This window comes from Ranitomeya imitator, chromosome 4 (assembly GCF_032444005.1).
Source record: "Ranitomeya imitator isolate aRanImi1 chromosome 4, aRanImi1.pri, whole genome shotgun sequence".
Lineage (NCBI taxonomy): Eukaryota > Metazoa > Chordata > Amphibia > Anura > Dendrobatidae > Ranitomeya > Ranitomeya imitator.
The window spans coordinates 480449909-480468032 of record NC_091285.1 but is presented as its reverse complement, the minus strand read 5'-3'; the positions used below and the strand labels follow the sequence as shown (position 1 = coordinate 480468032).

Below are 18124 nucleotides of genomic sequence, written 5' to 3'. Positions count from 1 at the left end.
GTCAATGACCTACTTTACCTACATTCTCCGGGGTTTTGCAGACATGAACAAGGTTGCATTAGCAAAGCTCGTGGCTGCAAAATATTTTAACCCCTTCAGATGGATTTACAGCACATGACAGAACGGGCGCAGGATGGCCGCAGCACATGACAGAACGGGCGCAGGATGGCCGCAGCACATGACAGAACGGGCGCAGGATGGCCACAGCACATGACAGAACGGGCGCAGGATGGCAGCAGCACATGACAGAACGGGCGCAGGATGGCAGCAGCACATGACAGAACGGGCGCAGGATGGCAGCAGCACATGACAGAACGGGCGCAGGATGGCAGCAGCACATGACAGAATGGGCGCAGGATGGCCGCAGCACATGACAGAACGGGCGCAGGATGGCCGCAGCACATGACAGAACGGGCGCAGGATGGCAGCAGCACATGACAGAACGGGCGCAGGATGGCAGCAGCACATGACAGAACGGGCGCAGGATGGCAGCAGCACATGACAGAACGGGCGCAGGATGGCAGCAGCACATGACAGAACGGGCGCAGGATGGCAGCAGCACATGACAGAACGGGTGCAGGATGGCAGCAGCACATGACAGAACAGGGGCGCAGGATGGCAGCAGCACATGACAGAACGGGCGCAGGATGGCAGCAGCACATGACAGAACGGGCGCAGGATGGCAGCAGCACATGACAGAACGGGCGCAGGATGGCAGCAGCACATGACAGAACGGGCGCAGGATGGCTGCAGCACATGACAGAACGGGCGCAGGATGGCAGCAGCACATGACAGAACGGGCGCAGGATGGCAGCAGCACATGACAGAACGGGCGCAGGATGGCAGCAGCACATGTCAGAATGGGCGCAGGATGGCCGCAGCACATGACAGAACGGGCGCAGGATGGCAGCAGCACATGACAGAACGGGCGCAGGATGGGAGCAGCACATGACAGAACGGGCGCAGGATGGCAGCAGCACATGACAGAACGGGCGCAGGATGGCAGCAGCACATGACAGAACGGGCGCAGGATGGCAGCAGCACATGACAGAACGGGCGCAGGATGGCAGCAGCACATGACAGAACGGGCGCAGGATGGCAGCAGCACATGACAGAACGGGCGCAGGATGACAGCAGCAAATGACAGAACGGGGACGCAGGATGGGAGCAGCAAATGACAGAACGGGCGCAGGATGGGAGCAGCCAATGACAGAACGGGCGCAGGATGGGAGCAGCAAATGACAGAATGGAGGCGCAGGATGGGAGCAGCACATGACAGAACGGGGGCGCAGGATGGGAGCAGCACATGACAGGATGGGGGCGCAGGATGGAGCAGCACATACCAGGATGGAGACCATATACCAATATAAATGCTCGCCACCCGGGCGTAGAACGGGTTCAATAGCTAGTTAATATATATACATATATGTGTCTACTGATATGTATATATATATATATATATATATAGACAGTTTTTTTTTTTTACACATGGATCCCTTGTATAGCCGTATGTCGGTTTTGCAAGCCTGCGATAAAAACACGCAGTACGAATGACATACGGATTACATACGGAGGATGCCATGCGCAAAAAACGCTGAAACACCCTGCCTACGGAGGAGCTACGGACCACTATTTTCGGGACTTTTCAGCGTATTACGGCCGTAATATACGGACCGTAATTTCATACGCTGAGTGTGAAGCCGGCCTAATTCTGGACTGTGAATGTGATATAAGCTTTCCTATAAATCCATAAGCTGGCATATTATATTAACAAAACAATTTGTCCTTTCATAACTAATTTTATTGTTTTTAGTAAAATTATTTGTAGCATTGCCACGGCAACCAATCATGTTTTTTTTTTACTATTTTTAAAAAAAAAATCATTTAAGAGAATAAAGCAAAGATCTGATTAATGATCTGGATTTCAAATCTTGATTAAAATAATCACTTTGCTTCAAATTGGGACTTTAAGTGATCAGTATCATTTCCGGTAATCTTGCCAGTAGGTTTAATAAGTTGCATAACGTACATTAAATTCAGTTTCCAAGGTTTTTAGCTGTAATCATATTTGCTGCCATTAGAACATTAAAAAGCCACATTTCCTGGTTTGAAGATACCAGTGATTTAATGAGCATCTGGCATTATTTTCTAATATTCTCAACCCTTGTAATTACACCCCGAGAATTCACATCACATCATTATTCTGTACTGTGATAAAAGAAAATGGTCTGAGTCAGATATTTAAACCAAAGATTCATCATCAATCACAATTCCAGCCTTAGAATTACAGTGCAGCTCATTTAAAAAAAAAAAATATATATATATATTTATATATATATATATATATATATATATATATATATATATATATATATATATATATATATATATATATACAGTGGGGCAAAAAAGTATTTAGTCAGTCAGCAATAGTGCAATTTCCACCACTTAAAAAGATGAGAGGCGTCTGTAATTTACATCATAGGTAGACCTCAACTATGGGAGACAAACTGAGAAAAAAAAATCCAGAAAATCACATTGTCTGTATTTTTAACCCCTTCAAGACCCAGCCTATTTTGACCTTAAAGACCTTGCCGTTTTTTGCAATTCTGACCAGTGTCCCTTTATGAGGTAATAACTCAGGAACGCTTCAACGGATCCTAGCGGTTCTGAGATTGTTTTTTCGTGACATATTGGGCTTCATGTTAGTGGTAAATTTAGGTCAATAAATTCTGCATTTATTTGTGATAAACACGGAAATTTGGCGAAAATTTTGAAAATTTCGCAATTTTCACATTTTTAATTTTTATTCTGTTAAACCAGAGAGATATGTGACACAAAATAGTTAATAAATAACATTTCCCACATGTTTACTTTACATCAGCACAATTTTGGAAACAAAATTTTTTTTTGTTAGGAAGTTATAAGGGTTAAAATTCGACCAGCGATTTGTCATTTTTACAACGAAATTTACAAAACCATTTTTTTTAGGGACCACCTCACATTTGAAGTCAGTTTGAGGGGTCTATATGGCTGAAAATACCCAAAAGTGACACCATTCTAAAAACTACACCCCTCAAGGTACTCAAAACCACATTCAAGAAGTTTATTAACCCTTCAGGTGCTTCACAGAAGCAGAAGCAACATGGAAGGAAAAAATGAACATTTAACTTTTTAGTCACAAAAATTATCTTTTAGCAACAATTTTTTTATTTTCCCAATGGTAAAAGGAGAAACTGAACCACGAAAGTTGTTGTCCAATTTGTCCTGAGTACGCTGATACCTCATATGTGGGGGTAAACCACTGTTTTGGCGCACGGCAGGGCTTGGAAGGGAAGGAGCGCCATTTGACTTTTTGAATCAAAAATTGGCTCCACTCTTTAGCGGACACCATGTAACGTTTGGAGAGCCCCCGTGTGCCTAAAAATTGGAGCTCCCCCACAAGTGACCCCATTTTGGAAACTAGACGCCCCAAGGAACTTATCTAGATGCATAGTGAGCACTTTGAACCCCCAGGTGCTTCACAAATTGATCCGTAAAAATGAAAAAGTACTTTTTTTTCGCAAAAAAATTCTTTTAGCCTCAATTTTTTCATTTTCACATGGGCAACAGGATAAAATGGATCCTAAAATGTGTTGGGTAATTTCTCCTGAGTACACCAATACCTCACATGTGGAGGTAAACCACTGTTTGGGCACATGGTAAGGCTCGGAAGGGAAGGAGCGCCATTTGACTTTTTGAATGAAAAATTATTTCCATCGTTAGCGGACACCATGTCGCGTTTGGATAGCTCCTGTGTGCCTAAACATTGGCGCTCCCCCACAAGTGACCCCATTTTGGAAACTAGACCCCCCAAGGAACTAATTTAGATGCCTAGTGAGCACTTTAAACCCTCAGGTGCTTCACAAATTGATCTGTAAAAATGAAAAAGTAATTTTTTTTCACAAAAAAATTCTTTTCACCTCAATTTTTTCATTTTCACATGGGCAGTAGGATAAAATGGATCATAAAATTTGTTGGGCAATTTCTCCCGAGTACGCCGATACCTCATATGTGGGGGTAAACCACTGTTTGGGCGCACGGCAGGGCTCGGAAGGGATGGCACGCCATTTGGCTTTTTAAATGGAAAATTAGCTCCAATCATTAGCGGACACCATGTCACGTTTGGAGAGCCCCTGTGTGCCTAAACATTGGAGATCCCCCAGAAATGACACCATTTTAGAAACTAGACCCCCAAAGGAACTAATCTAGATGTGTGGTGAGGACTTTGAACCCCCAAGTGCTTCACAGAAGTTTATAACGCAGAGCCATGAAAATAAAAAAAAAAATTATTTTCTCAAAAATGATCTTTTAGCCTGCAATTTTTTATTTTCCCAAGGGTAACAGGAGAAATTTGACCCCAAAAGTTGTTGTCCAGTTTCTCCTGAGTACGCTGATACCCCATATGTGGGGGTAAACTACTGTTTGGGCACATGCCGGGGCTTGGAATTGAAGTAGTGACGTTTTGAAATGCAGACTTTGATGGAATGCTCTGCGGGCGTCACGTTGCGTTTGCAGAGCCCCTGATGTGCCTAAACAGTAGAAACCCCCCACAAGTGACCCCATTTTGGAAACTAGACCCTGAAAGGAACTTATCTAGATGTGTGGTGAGCACTTTGAACCCCCAAGTGCTTCATAGAAGTTTATAATGCAGAGCCATGAAAATAATAAATACGTTTTCTTTCCTCAAAAATAATTATTTAGCCCAGAATTTTTTAATTTTCCCAAGGGTAACAGGAGAAATTTGACCCCAATATTTGTTGTCCAGTTTCTCCTGAGTACGGTGATACCCCATATGTGGGGGTAAACTACTGTTTGGGCACATGCCGGGGCTTGGAATTGAAGTAGTGACGTTTTGAAATGCAGACTTTGATGGAATGCTCTGCGGGCGTCACGTTGCGTTTGCAGAGCCCCTGATGTGCCTAAACAGTAGAAACCCCCCACAAGTGACCCCATTTTGGAAACTAGACCCTGAAAGGAACTTATCTAGATGTGTGGTGAGCACTTTGAACCCCCAAGTGCTTCATAGAAGTTTATAATGCAGAGCCGTGAAAATAATAAATACGTTTTCTTTCCTCAAAAATAATTATTTAGCCCAGAATTTTTTAATTTTCCCAAGGGTTACAGGAGAAATTGGACCCCAAAAGTTGTTGTCCAGTTTCTCCTGAGTACGCTGATACCCCATATGTGGGGGTAAACCACTGTTTGGGCACACGTCGGGGCTCAGAAGGGAAGTAGTGACTTTTGAAATGCAGACTTTGATGGAATGGTCTGCGGGTGTCACGTTGCGTTTGCAGAGCCCCTGGTGTGCCTAAACAGTAGAAACCCCCCACAAGTGACCCCATTTTAGAAACTAGACCCCCCAAGGAACTTATCTAGATATGTGGTGAGCACTTTGAACCCCCAAGTGCTTCACAGACGTTTACAACGCAGAGCCGTGAAAATAAAAAATCATTTTTCTTTCCTCAAAAATTATGTTTTAGCAAGCATTTTTTTAGATTCACAAGGGTAACAGGAGAAATTGGACCCCAGTAATTGTTGCGCAGTTTGTCCTGAGTATGCTGGTACCCCATATGTGGGGGTAAACCACTGTTTGGGCACACGTCAGGGCTCGGAAGTGAGGGAGCACCATTTGACTTTTTGAATACGAGATTGGCTGAAATCAATGGTGGCGCCATGTTGCGTTTGGAGACCCCTGATGTGCCTAAACAGTGGAAACCCCTCAATTCTAACTCCAACACTAACCCCAACACACCCCTAACCCTAATCCCAACTGTAGCCATAATCCTAATCACAACACTAACCCCAACACACCCCTAACCACAACACTAACCCCAACACACCCCTAACCCTAACCACAACCCTAATTCCAACCCTAACCCTATGTGCCCACGTTGCGGATTCGTGTGAGATATTTCCGCACCATTTTTGAAAAATCTGCGGGTAAAAGGCACTGTGTTTTACCTGCGGATTTTCCGCGGATTTCCAGTGTTTTTTGTGCGGATTTCACCTGCGGATTCCTATTGAGGAACAGGTGTAAAACGCTGCGGAATCCGCACAAAGAATTGACATGCTGCGGAAAATACAACGCAGCGTTTCCGCGCGGTATTTTCCGCACCATGGGCACAGCGGATTTGGTTTTTCATATGTTTACATGGTACTGTAAACCTGATGGAACACTGCTGCGAATCCGCAGCCATATCCGCACCGTGTGCACATAGCCTAATTCTAAAGGTATGTGCACACGCTGCGGAAAACGCTGCGGATCCGCAGCAGTTTCCCATGAGTTTACAGTTCAATGTAAACCTATGGGAAACAAAAATCGCTGTACACATGCTGCGGAAAAACTGCACGGAAACGCAGCGGTTTACATTCCGCAGCATGTCACTTCTTTGTGCGGATTCCGCAGCGGTTTTACAACTGCTCCAATAGAAAATCGCAATTGTAAAACCGCAGTGAAATGCGCAGAAAAAAACGCGGTAAATCCGCCATAAATCCGCAGCGGTTTAGCACTGCGGATTTATGAAATCCGCAGCGGAAAAATCCGCAGAGGACCAGAATACGTGGGCACATTCCTAACCCTAACCCTAGCCCTAACCCTAGCCCTAACCCTAACCCTAGCCCTAACCCTAGCCCTAACCCTACCCCTAACCCTACCCCTAACCCTACCCCTACCCCTAACCCTACCCCTACCCCTACCCCTAACCTTAACCCTAACCCTACCCCTAACCCTAACCCTACCCCTAACCCTATTCTAACATTAGTGGAAAAAAAAAAATTTCTTTACTTTTTTATTGTCCCTACCTATGGGGGTGACAAAGGGGGGGGGGTCATTTATTATTTTTTTATTTTGATCACTGAGATAGATTATATCTCAGTGATCAAAATGCACTTTGGAACGAATCTGCCGGCCGGCAGATTCGGCGGGTGCACTGCGCATGCGCCCGCCATTTTGGAAGATGGCGGCGCCCGGGAGAAGACGGACGGGACCACGGCTGGATCGGTAAGTATGATAGGGTGGGGGGGACCACGGGGGGGAGGGGATCGGAGCACGGGGGGGGGAATCGGAGCGCGGGAGGGGTGGAACGGAGCGCGGGGGGCGTGGAACGGAGCACGGGGGGGCTGGAATGGAGCACGGGGGGGGTGGATCGGAGTGCAGGGGGGGTGATTGGAGCACGGGGGGGTGATTGGAGCACGGGGGGAGCGGACACGAGCACGGGGAGGAGCGGAGCACAGGGCGGAGGGGAGCCGGAGCAGTGTACCGGCCAGATCGGGGGGGTGGGGGGGCGATCGGAGGGGTGGGGTGGGGGCACACTAGTATTTCCAGCCATGGCCGATGATATTTCAGCATCGGCCATGGCTGGATTGTAATATTTCACCCGTTATAATGGGTGAAATATTACAAATTGCTCTGATTGGCAGTTTCACTTTCAACAGCCAATCAGAGCGATCGTAGCCACGAGGGGGTGAAGCCACCCCCCCTGGGCTAAACTACCACTCCCCCTGTCCCTGCAGATCGGGTGAAATGGGAGTTAACCCTTTCACCCGATCTGCAGGGACGCGATCTTTCCATGACGCCGCATAGGCGTCATGGGTCGGAATGGCACCGACTTTCATGACGCCTACGTGGCGTCATGGGTCGGGAAGGGGTTAACATTTTATTTGCATATTATGGAGGAAAATAAGTATTTGGTCAGAAACAAAATTTCATCTCAATACTTTGTAATATATCCTTTGTTGGCAATGACAGAGGTCAAACGTTTTCTGTAAGTCTTCACAAGGTTGCCACACACTGTTGTTGGTATGTTGGCCCATTCCTCCATGCAGATCTCCTCTAGAGCAGTGATGTTTTTGGCTTTTCACTTGGCAACATGGACTTTCAACTCCCTCCAAAGGTTTTCTATAGGGTTGAGATCTGGAGACTGGCTAGGCCACTCCAGGACCTTGAAATGCTTCTTACGAAGCCACTCCTTCGTTGCCCTGGCGGTGTGCTTTGGATCATTGTCATGTTGAAAGACCCAGCCACGTTTCATCTTCAATGCCCTTACTGATGGAAGGAGGTTTGCACTCAAAATCTCACGATACATGGCCCCATTCATTCTTTCATGTACCCGGATCAGTCGTCCTGGCCCCTTTGCAGAGAAACAGCCCCAAAGCATGATGTTTCCACCACCATGCATTACAGTAGGTATGGTGTTTGATGGATGCAACTCAGTATTCTTTTTCCTCCAAACACGACAAGTTGTGTTTCTACCAAACAGTTCCAGTTTGGTTTCATCAGACCATAGGACATTCTCCCAAAACTCCTCTGGATCATCCAAATGCTCTCTAGCAAACTTCAGACGGGCCCGGACATGTACTGGCTTAAGCAGTGGGACACGTCTGGCACTGCAGGATCTGAGTCCATGGTGGCGTAGTGTGTTACTTATGGTAGGCCTTGTTACATTGGTCCCAGCTCTCTGCAGTTCATTCACTAGGTCCCCCGCGTGGTTCTGGGATTTTTGCTCACCGTTCTTGTGATCATTCTGACCCCACGGGGTGGGATTTTGCGTGGAGCCCAAGATCGAGGGAGATTATCAGTGGTCTTGTATGTCTTCCATTTTCTAATTATTGCTCCCACTGTCGATTTCTTCACTCCAAGCTGGTTGGCTATTGCAGATTCAGTCTTCCTAGCCTGGTGCAGGGCTACAATTTTGTTTCTGGTGTCCTTTGACAGCTCTTTGGTCTTCACCATAGTGGATTTTGTAGTCAGACTGTTTGAGGGTGTGCACAGGTGTCTTTTTATACTGATAACAAGTTTAAACAGGTGCCATTACTACAGGTAATGAGTGGAGGAAAGAGGAGACTCTTAAAGAAGAAGTTACAGGTCTGTGAGAGCCAGAAATCTTGATTGTTTGTTTCTGACCAAATACTTATTTTCCACCATAATATGCAAAAAAAATGATAAAAAAACAGACAATGTGATTTTCTGGATTTTTTTTTCTCAGTTTGTCTCCCATAGTTGAGGTCTACCTATGATGTAAATTACAGACGCCTCTCATCTTTTTAAGTGGTGGAACTTGCACTATTGCTGACTGACTAAATACTTTTTTGCCCCACTGTATGTATATATATATATATATATATATATATATATATACAGTCATGGCCAAAAGTATTGACACCCCTGCAATTTTGTCAGATAATACTCATTTTCATCCTGAAAATGATTGCAAACACAAATTATTTGGTATTAGTATCTTCATTTAATTTGTCTTAAATGAAAAAACACGAAAAAAATTGTTCTAAAGCCAAATTGGATATAATTCCACACCAAACATAAAAAAGGGGGTGGACAAAAGTATTGGCACTGTTCGAAAAATCATGTGATGCTTCTCTAATTTGTGTAATTAACAGCACCTGTAACTTACCTGTGGCACCTAGCAGGTGTTGGCAATAACTAAATCACACTTGCAGCCAGTTGACATGAATTAAAGTTTACTCAACCTCTGTCTTGTGTCCTTGTGTGTACCACATTGAGCATGGAGAAAAGAAAGAAGACCAAAGAACTGTCTGAGGACTTGAGAAACCAAACTGTGAGGAAACATGAGCAATCTCAAGGCTACAAGTCTATCTCCAAAGACCTGAATGTTCCTGTGTCTACCGTGTGCAGTGTCATCAAGAAGTTTAAAGCCCATGGCACTGTGGCTAACCTCTCTAGATGTGAACGGAAAAGAAAAATTGACAAGAGATTTCAACGCAAGATTGTGCGGATGTTGGATAAAGAACCTCAACTAACATCCAAACAAGTTCAAGCTGCCCTGCAGTCCGAGGGTACAACAGTGTCAACATGTACTATCCGTCGGCGTCTGAATGAAAAGGGACTGTATGGTAGGAGACCCAGGAAGACCCCACTTCTTACCCCGAGACATAAAAAAAGCCAGGATGAAGTTTGCCAAAACTTACCTGAAAAAGCCTAAAACGTTTTAGAAGAATGTTCTCTGGTCAGATGAGACAAAAGTAGAGCTTTTCGGGCAAAGGCATCAACATAAAGTTTACAGGAGAAAAAAAGAGGCATTCAAAGACAAGAACACGGTCCCTACAGTCAAACATGGTGGAGATTCCCTGATGTTTTGGGGTTGCTTTGCTGCCTCTGGCACTGGACTGCTTGACCGTGTGCATGGCATTATGAAGTCTGAAGACTACCAACAAATTTTGCAGCATAATGTAGGGCCCAGTGTGAGAAAGCTGGGTCTCCCTCAGAGGTCATGGGTCTTCCAGCAGGACAATGACCCAAAACACACTTCTAAAAGCACTAGAAAATGGTTTGAGAGAAAGCACTGGAGACTTCTAAGGTGGCCAGCAATGAGTCCAGACCTGAATCCCATAGAACACCTGTGGAGAGATCTAAAAATGACAGTTTGGAGAAGGCACCCTTCAAATATCAGGGACCTGGAGCATTTTGCCAAAGAAGAATGGTCTAAATTCCAGCAAAGCATTGTAAGAAACTCATTGATGGTTACTGTGTTGTGAATTCTGTTGTCGGGCTCCCTCCTGTGGTCATGAATGGTACTTCGGCTGGTTCTGTCCATGGACTTCCTCTGGTGGGTGTTTCTGAGTTTCACAGGTGACGAGGTTAATTCGTTAGCTGCTGCTCTATTTAACTCCACTTAGATCTTTGCTCCATGCCACCTGTCAATGTTCCAGTATTGGTCTGTTCACTCCTGGATCATTCTTGTGACCTGTCTTCCCATCAGAAGCTAAGTTCCAGCTTGTATTTTTTTGGTTTGCTATTTTTCTGTCCAGCTTGCTATTTAATTTGTTGTCTTGCTTGCTGGAAGCTCTGGGACGCAGAGGGAGCGCCTCCGCACCGTGAGTCGGTGCGGAGGGTCTTTTTGCGCCCTCTGTGTGGTCTTTTTGTAGGTTTTTGTGCTGACCGCAAAGCAACCTTTCCTATCCTCGGTCTGTTCAGTAAGTCGGGCCTCACTTTGCTAAATCTATTTCATCTCTGTGTTTGTATTTTCATCTTTACTCACAGTCAATATATGTGGGGGGCTGCCTTTTCCTTTGGGGAATTTCTCTGAGGCAAGGTAGGCTTTATTTTTCTATCTTCAGGGCTAGCTAGTTTCTTAGGCTGTGCCGAGTTGCATAGGGAGCGTTAGGCGCAATCCACGGCTATTTCTAGTGTGTTTGATAGGTTTAGGGATTGCGGTCAGCAGAGTTCCCACGTCCCAGAGCTCATCCTTATTATCAGTAACTATCAGGTCATTCCGTGTGCTCTTAACCACCAGGTCCATTATTGTCCTGACCACCAGGTCATAACATACTGGAAGCGGTTGGTCGCAGTTATTTTGGCTAAAGGGTGTGCAACCAATTATTAGGCTGAGGGTGCCAATACTTTTGTCTGGCCTATTTTTGGAGTTTTGTGTGAAATGATCAATGTTTTGCTTTTTGCTTCATTCTCTTTTGTGTTTTTTCATTTAAGACAAATTAAATGAAGATAATAATACCAAATAATTTTTTGTTTGCAATCATTTTCAGGAAGAAAATGAGCTTTATCTGACAGAATTGCAGGGGGTGTCAATACTTTTGGCCATGACTGAATATATATATGTATATATATATATATATATATATATATATATATATATATATATATATATATATATATATATATATCTGTACTTTAATTGGAAGGGAAGAGGCTATTCTTTGATACATTTGACCTGTAAATTATATGGTTTATTGCCACCGTCACAGCTAGTCTGTATCAAGACCCTCTTCTATTCACAATAGTGGAGATAATTATTAAAACACACTAATGCTGACAGGGTATCATCGAATAAATAGTTATTACTATTAAAATAGACTATATAAAAAGTTGAATAAGAATACCCAGAAAACACCCAATGTGTTAATTGTGTAGTGTGACACTACAATTGACTAGTGAAATCGTGCTCATCACATAGCAAGGTCAAGAAAGTAATCACAACAGGGACTGTAATTATATGAATATCCGTTTATTAGGTACCAATTATTAAAACATAAGATACAATACTAAAATCAAGAATAATTGAATTTAATTCTTTCCCTTAAATGTACGGTTTATGTTGTAACATATATTTAAGTATTCCCCTTTTTCTTTTATTTCTGTTCCCATACCTTCCACATGCTGATCGCATGTTTATTTATATTATTTATATAATTTATTCTCTATACGCCCATGTTGCACCTCCAGTGGTGCGCATGCGCTGCTGGAGCCCGGCGATCATAGCTGGTGCGTCCTGGTGACCTTAGCAATGCCAGGAACTGACCTTGTGCATCCGGTCACATGACGTGGCTAGCATTGATTTCCGGGTTGTCTTGGCAGCGCATGCGCCGTACATGCTGCAGCTGCAGCTGCAGTCATCGGCGTTACATACAATCAGTGCTTGTCTTTTCTATTTTACATTATGCACATTGTGGCACATTTTATATATATAATACACTCTTTTTAATAATTTTTATTTACTTGCTTTCATATTGGGCGGTTTTTAATGACCTTATGGATAGAGAAATTTCCTGCCGCGGGTATATCGCATGCGAAATTGGCATGCATATTCTCGCAGAAAACTAGCGTTTTGCAAGCATAATTAGCTTGCAGAATGCTAGCGTTTTCCAAGCAATCTGTTGCATCGCTTGGAAAACTGTTTGACAGGTTGGTCACACTTGTCAAACAGTGTTTGACAAGTGTGACCAACTTTTTACTATTGATGCTGCCTATGCAGCATCAATAGTAAAAGATAGAATGTTAAAAATAATAAAAAAAAATAAAAAATGGTTATACTCACCTACCGCAAACAGCCGATCTACTCAGCGGCTTCCGTTCCTATAGATGGTGTGTGTGCAGGACCTTCGATGATGTCGCGGTCTCGTGACCGTGACGTCATCACGGTCATGTGACCGTGACATCATCGCAGGTCCTTCACACACCATCTACAGGAACGGAAGCCGCTGAGGAGATCGGCTGTTTGCGGTAGGTGAGTATAACCAGCGCTGAGGGGCAGGAAGACTCCGGGGGCTATCGAAGGTGAGTATATCACGATTTTTTTATTTTAATTCTTTTTTTTAACAATTATATGGTGCCCAGCCTGTGGAGGGGAGTCTCCTCTCCTCCACTTTGGGTACGAACCGCACATGATCTGCTTACTTCCCGCATGGTGGGCATAGCCCCATGCGGGAAGTAAGCAGATCAATGCATTCCTAGGTGTGCAGAATCCCCGCAATTCCGCAAATTTAATGAACATGCTGCGTTTTTTTCTGGAATGCGAATCTGCTCAGGAAAAAAATGCAGCATGTGCACAAAAAATGCGGATTGGATTCTATTAAATAGGATGCTTAATGTGAGCGGTTTTTTTTTCGCTTTTTTATAGCAAAAGCCTAAAATACATCATAGCACACAGCCTAAAATACATCATAATTGAGATGCCTCCCTTCTGAGAGTGTTTGGTATTGACAAAATTGAACTTAATGAAAGGGGTGGCAAAATTAGTGTACGTTTGGCTAAACTTGAAACTAAATGGATCTGGTTACTAGATACAGTGTCCCCGAATGGCTTAAATGAGAACCTGAGTTTTGCCCTGTTCCTGTGATACTTGTGTGCTAATTCTTACCTTTTGATCTCTTGTGTGTTAGTTAATGGTTGAGTAATTTGTATATATGTGTCAGTTTTACTATTTTAATGAGGACATATACATATTTATTTATATAATCCTTTTATATTGACTTATTTTTATATACTTTTTAGATATTCTTTTATCCAGTGAATATTGTATATATAATTATGGGTATTAATTTTTATTATTATATATTTATAGGTCATTGTTGAATACTTACCTTACCAGTTATTCTGTACTTTTGACTCCATTGTGATCCAGAAGCCTGTATGCGGGAAGTCAGTTTCTTCAGTCCTTTGACGCTGAAAATTACTGAATGGACATTATTTCCCCATGTGGGTGAACTTGTGCATTATTTGTTCTGGATACAGTCGAGTATCTTCCAGATTGAAGGGACTTGGCCTTTTTTTCGCTTTTTTTCTTCTGCCTGCAATCTAAATGGATATAGAAGCATTATCATTATTATTATTAATATTTATAATGTTTGTTAGAAAATAATAAATAAATAAATAATAATATATCATTGGCTTTCTCTTTTTTTCTTTTGCTATATACTACTAGGTATACATATATATATTTTTCTTACTATTATATTTGTATTGCTTACTCGTTTCAGCACATATCGCAATTTGATTAATGTGCTCACATTTCGTATTAATATATCTACGGTATAGACACACGTGTTTCTTTGCATTTTTTTCTGTTCACATATTGTCACTGGTAGTGCACATACGGGCTATATGCACATATCATGAATAGATGCTGCACGTAATCATTTATTCATATGATTTCCCTACTACAATTATGGGCACACTTCGTTCCCTTTAGGCTACTTTCACACTAGCGTCGGATTCGGCCCGTCGCAATGCGTCGGGCCGAGATTCTGACGCTAGCGTTTGATGCGCTGCACAACGGGTGCAGTGGATGCATTTCTCCGGCGCATCCTCTGCTCCATTGTGAGGTGCGGGGAGGTGGGGGCGGAGTTCCGGCCAAGCATGCGCGGTCGGAAAAAGCGGTCCATCGGCAGCAAAAAACGTTACATTTAATGTTTTTTGCTCCCGGCGGTCCGCTAAAACACGGCGCAACCGTCGCACGACGGTTGCGACGTGTGTCAATACGTCGCAATGCGTCAGTAATGTTACTCTATGGGGCAAAAATGCATCCTGCAAACAACTTTGCAGGATGCGTTTTTTCCCCTAAACGACGCATTGCGGCGTATTGAAAACAACGCTATTGTGAAAGTAGCCTTACTGATATATAGTATACTTTATGCTCATATGATACCATTATTGTTGCGCAGGCGTTGTGGTACCTGGCGATCTGGACTAATATGTCCCTAGGATCTGGACAACTCCATGGCCACACCCCCTCTTTCCCTTGAATGTACGGTTTATGCTGTAACCTATATTTAAGTATTCCCCTTTTTCTTTTATTTCTGTTCCCATACCTTCCACATGCTGATCGCATGTTTATTTATATAATTTATTCTCTATACGCCCATGTTGCACCTCCAGTGGTGCACATGCGCGGCTGGAGCCCGGCAATCATAGCTGGTGCTTCCTGGTGACCTTGGCAACGCCAGGATCTGACCCTGTGCGTCCGGTCACATGACGTGGCTAGCATTGATTTCCGGGTTGTCTTGGCAGCGCATGCGCCGTACATGCTGCAGCTGCAGTCATCGGCGTTACATACAATCAGTGCAGTATATAAACCACGTGGATATACAACACATACACCCACTGACGAAGGAACAGTGCGTCCGAAACGCGCGTTGGGGTGCTCCATATCATACTGGCGGTCCATATTTATCTACCTACATATATTAGAAGTAAGTGTCTCTTTACATCGCCTATTAATTAACACTTTAAGCACTTTTGCATTGGTTTGCACTCAAAAGCTATTGCACTACCACTTAATTTTTGCTTGTCTTTTCTATTTTATATTATGCACATTGTGGCACATTTTATATATATAATACACTCTTTTTAATAATTTTTATTTACTTGATTTCATATTGGGCGGTTTTTAATGACCTCATGGATAGAGATATTTAAATTATTTATTATGGCAGCCAGATAGTTATGGGCACTAGTATATCATATACACATATACAATTATTCTTGATTTTAGTATTGTATCTTATATTTTAATAATTGGTACCAAATAAACGGATATTCATATAATTACAGTCCCTGTTGTAATTACTTTCTTGACCTTGCTATGTGATGAGCACGATTTCTCTGGCCATAGTGGAGAGCAGCTAGAAATATTATTTTATTTAATTGACGCTACAGTGATTCATTTCACCTGTAACGCACTGCATGGGGATTGACAGATCGCTGCCAGGGTTTGTACATGTGATTACAGCTGATTAATGGGGGTCCAAGCAGGAGGACACACAGTGATCATTTTACTCTGACGGTAATTTTGAGAGAACAGGTCGTCAGGTGAAAAGTGTCCAGTTTTTATTCTCATTTTATTCCTGTTTTTCCCCTGAGTACTCCGTTGTTTTGAATGATTTTGATTGGAAATATGCAGAGCAGTCTAGCACACAGCCCCAGAGAATCCTATGATCACCAATCTCTTGGTAAGGAGCATAACAATTAGTAAGGAAAAAAAAGGTCCTTACTGCTCGAACTCTATGGTGGATTTAAAAATAAATACATAAAATGGAATACTCGAAGGAGGGCAGGGAATATGATATAAGTATAAACTGGTGGCCTATGATCTAGTGATAGGTCCTCTTTAGTGATGAGCGAGTGTGTTCGTTACTCGAGATTTACAAGCATGGTCGGGTGTTCTCAGAGTATCTTGGGCATACTCATAGATTATGTTTGTGTCCCCGCAGTTGCATGATTTGCGGCTGCTAGACAGCCTGAATACATGTAGGGATTCCTTAACAAACCCTGCATGTGTTCAGGTTGTCTAACAGCTGCAAATCACGCAGCTGCAGCAACACAAACCTAATCTACAAGCACGCCCAAGATATTCGGAGACCACCTGAGCATGATCCGAAATCTCGACTAATGAGCACACTCGCTCATCGCTAGTCCTCTTTAATTTAAAGTAGATAGTCCAAAGGGGACAGATCCATTAAAAAAAATAAAGTAATTATATATTTTATTCTAAAAGTGTAAAAAAAATCTTCATGCGCATATTAACTAAAAAAGGGGTTCAGTGCCACTTAGAAAAATCCCATTAGGGTATGTTTCCACGTTCAGTATTTGCTGAAGATTAAACACTGCGTACAGCCGCAGCATCTAATCTGCAGCGGCCAGATGTGCATAGTGGATGGGATTTTATGAAATCAGAAAAAATAAGTATTCCACAATCAGATGAATAATGTATAAAGCAAGGTAGAACTGTAAGGCTGCACTATCAGTATTTGGTCAGTATGTTGCATCAGTATTTGTAAGCCAAAACCAGGAGTGGAACCAATAGAGGAAAAGTATAATAGAAACATATGCACCACTTCTGTATTTATCACCCACTCCTGGTTTTGGCTTACAAATACTGATGTAAAATACTGACCAAATACTGCTAGTGTGACGGAAGCCTAAGTAAGTTTAAAACCTAACTTTTAATATGTCTCAGTAAAAAGTCTCAAGGACTTTATTATTTTTGGTGGTATGTACATGCTGTGAATAATAGCTGCACTTAATAGTCTCCACTATGCTATATAGAGACACAGCGCTCTGTGGGAGCGTTTTTTAGTATGATTATTGTGTGTTTTTTCATTTGGTTTTTGTTTGGTGCAATTAGGGTCCTTGAGACTTTTTACTGAGACATAATAACGGTTAGGTTTTAAACTTACTTACAGTTCTACCTTGATTTTATGAAATGCCATCCCTACTATGCGTGCAGAGATGCAGGTGGCAGACCTGCATATACACATATGCGGCGCATCTTTACAGACCGCAGCATGTCTATTTATCTTGCGGAGACACTCAGTCTCCGCAAGATAAATAGCACCATCCTATGTATAGGAAGCGGTGATTAAGCATGTGTTCAATGAACACATGCGGAATCGCCGCACGTAAAAAAGCTGGCAGCGCTTTGGACAGAGCGGGTATCTGCGGCGTCCAAAGCGCTGCCTTTACGGAATGTGTAAACATACCCTTAGGATATAGGCTGCATTGTTAACTTTTGGCTGATGCTACATGGGACAACAGAAGATGTGCAACCAAAGTTCAATCTGTGTAGCTGCTATGTTGTATTATACATGTAAATGGTTCTGGGCAAAATGCGGTCACTGGATACAGTGGCGTCCCAAGTCACGCGACCTCCCCACTCAAACCAGGCATCTCACTTTCACCGGTATCAGATGCAAGTACCAATGAAAACAGTGATGGAATAGGGAGCAGTCCATTCCCCTTCCATCATTGAGCATGTGCGTCCAAGAGAGCAGCAGTCAGTCAGTAAACAGTGAAGACCAAAGCAGCAGTGAGCAG

At 43.1% G+C, this 18124-nt stretch overlaps 1 long non-coding RNA gene across 1 annotated transcript in view; it reads right to left on the bottom strand.

Annotated features, from left to right (window-relative positions):
• LOC138674216 (uncharacterized) overlaps positions 1-18124 on the bottom strand; it is a 59341-nt gene that overhangs the window by 26020 nt on the left and 15197 nt on the right. The window contains exon 2 of the long non-coding RNA XR_011320534.1: positions 13894-14107. This is a non-coding gene — a long non-coding RNA (uncharacterized lncRNA). The remainder of the gene's footprint in view (positions 1-13893; positions 14108-18124) is intronic.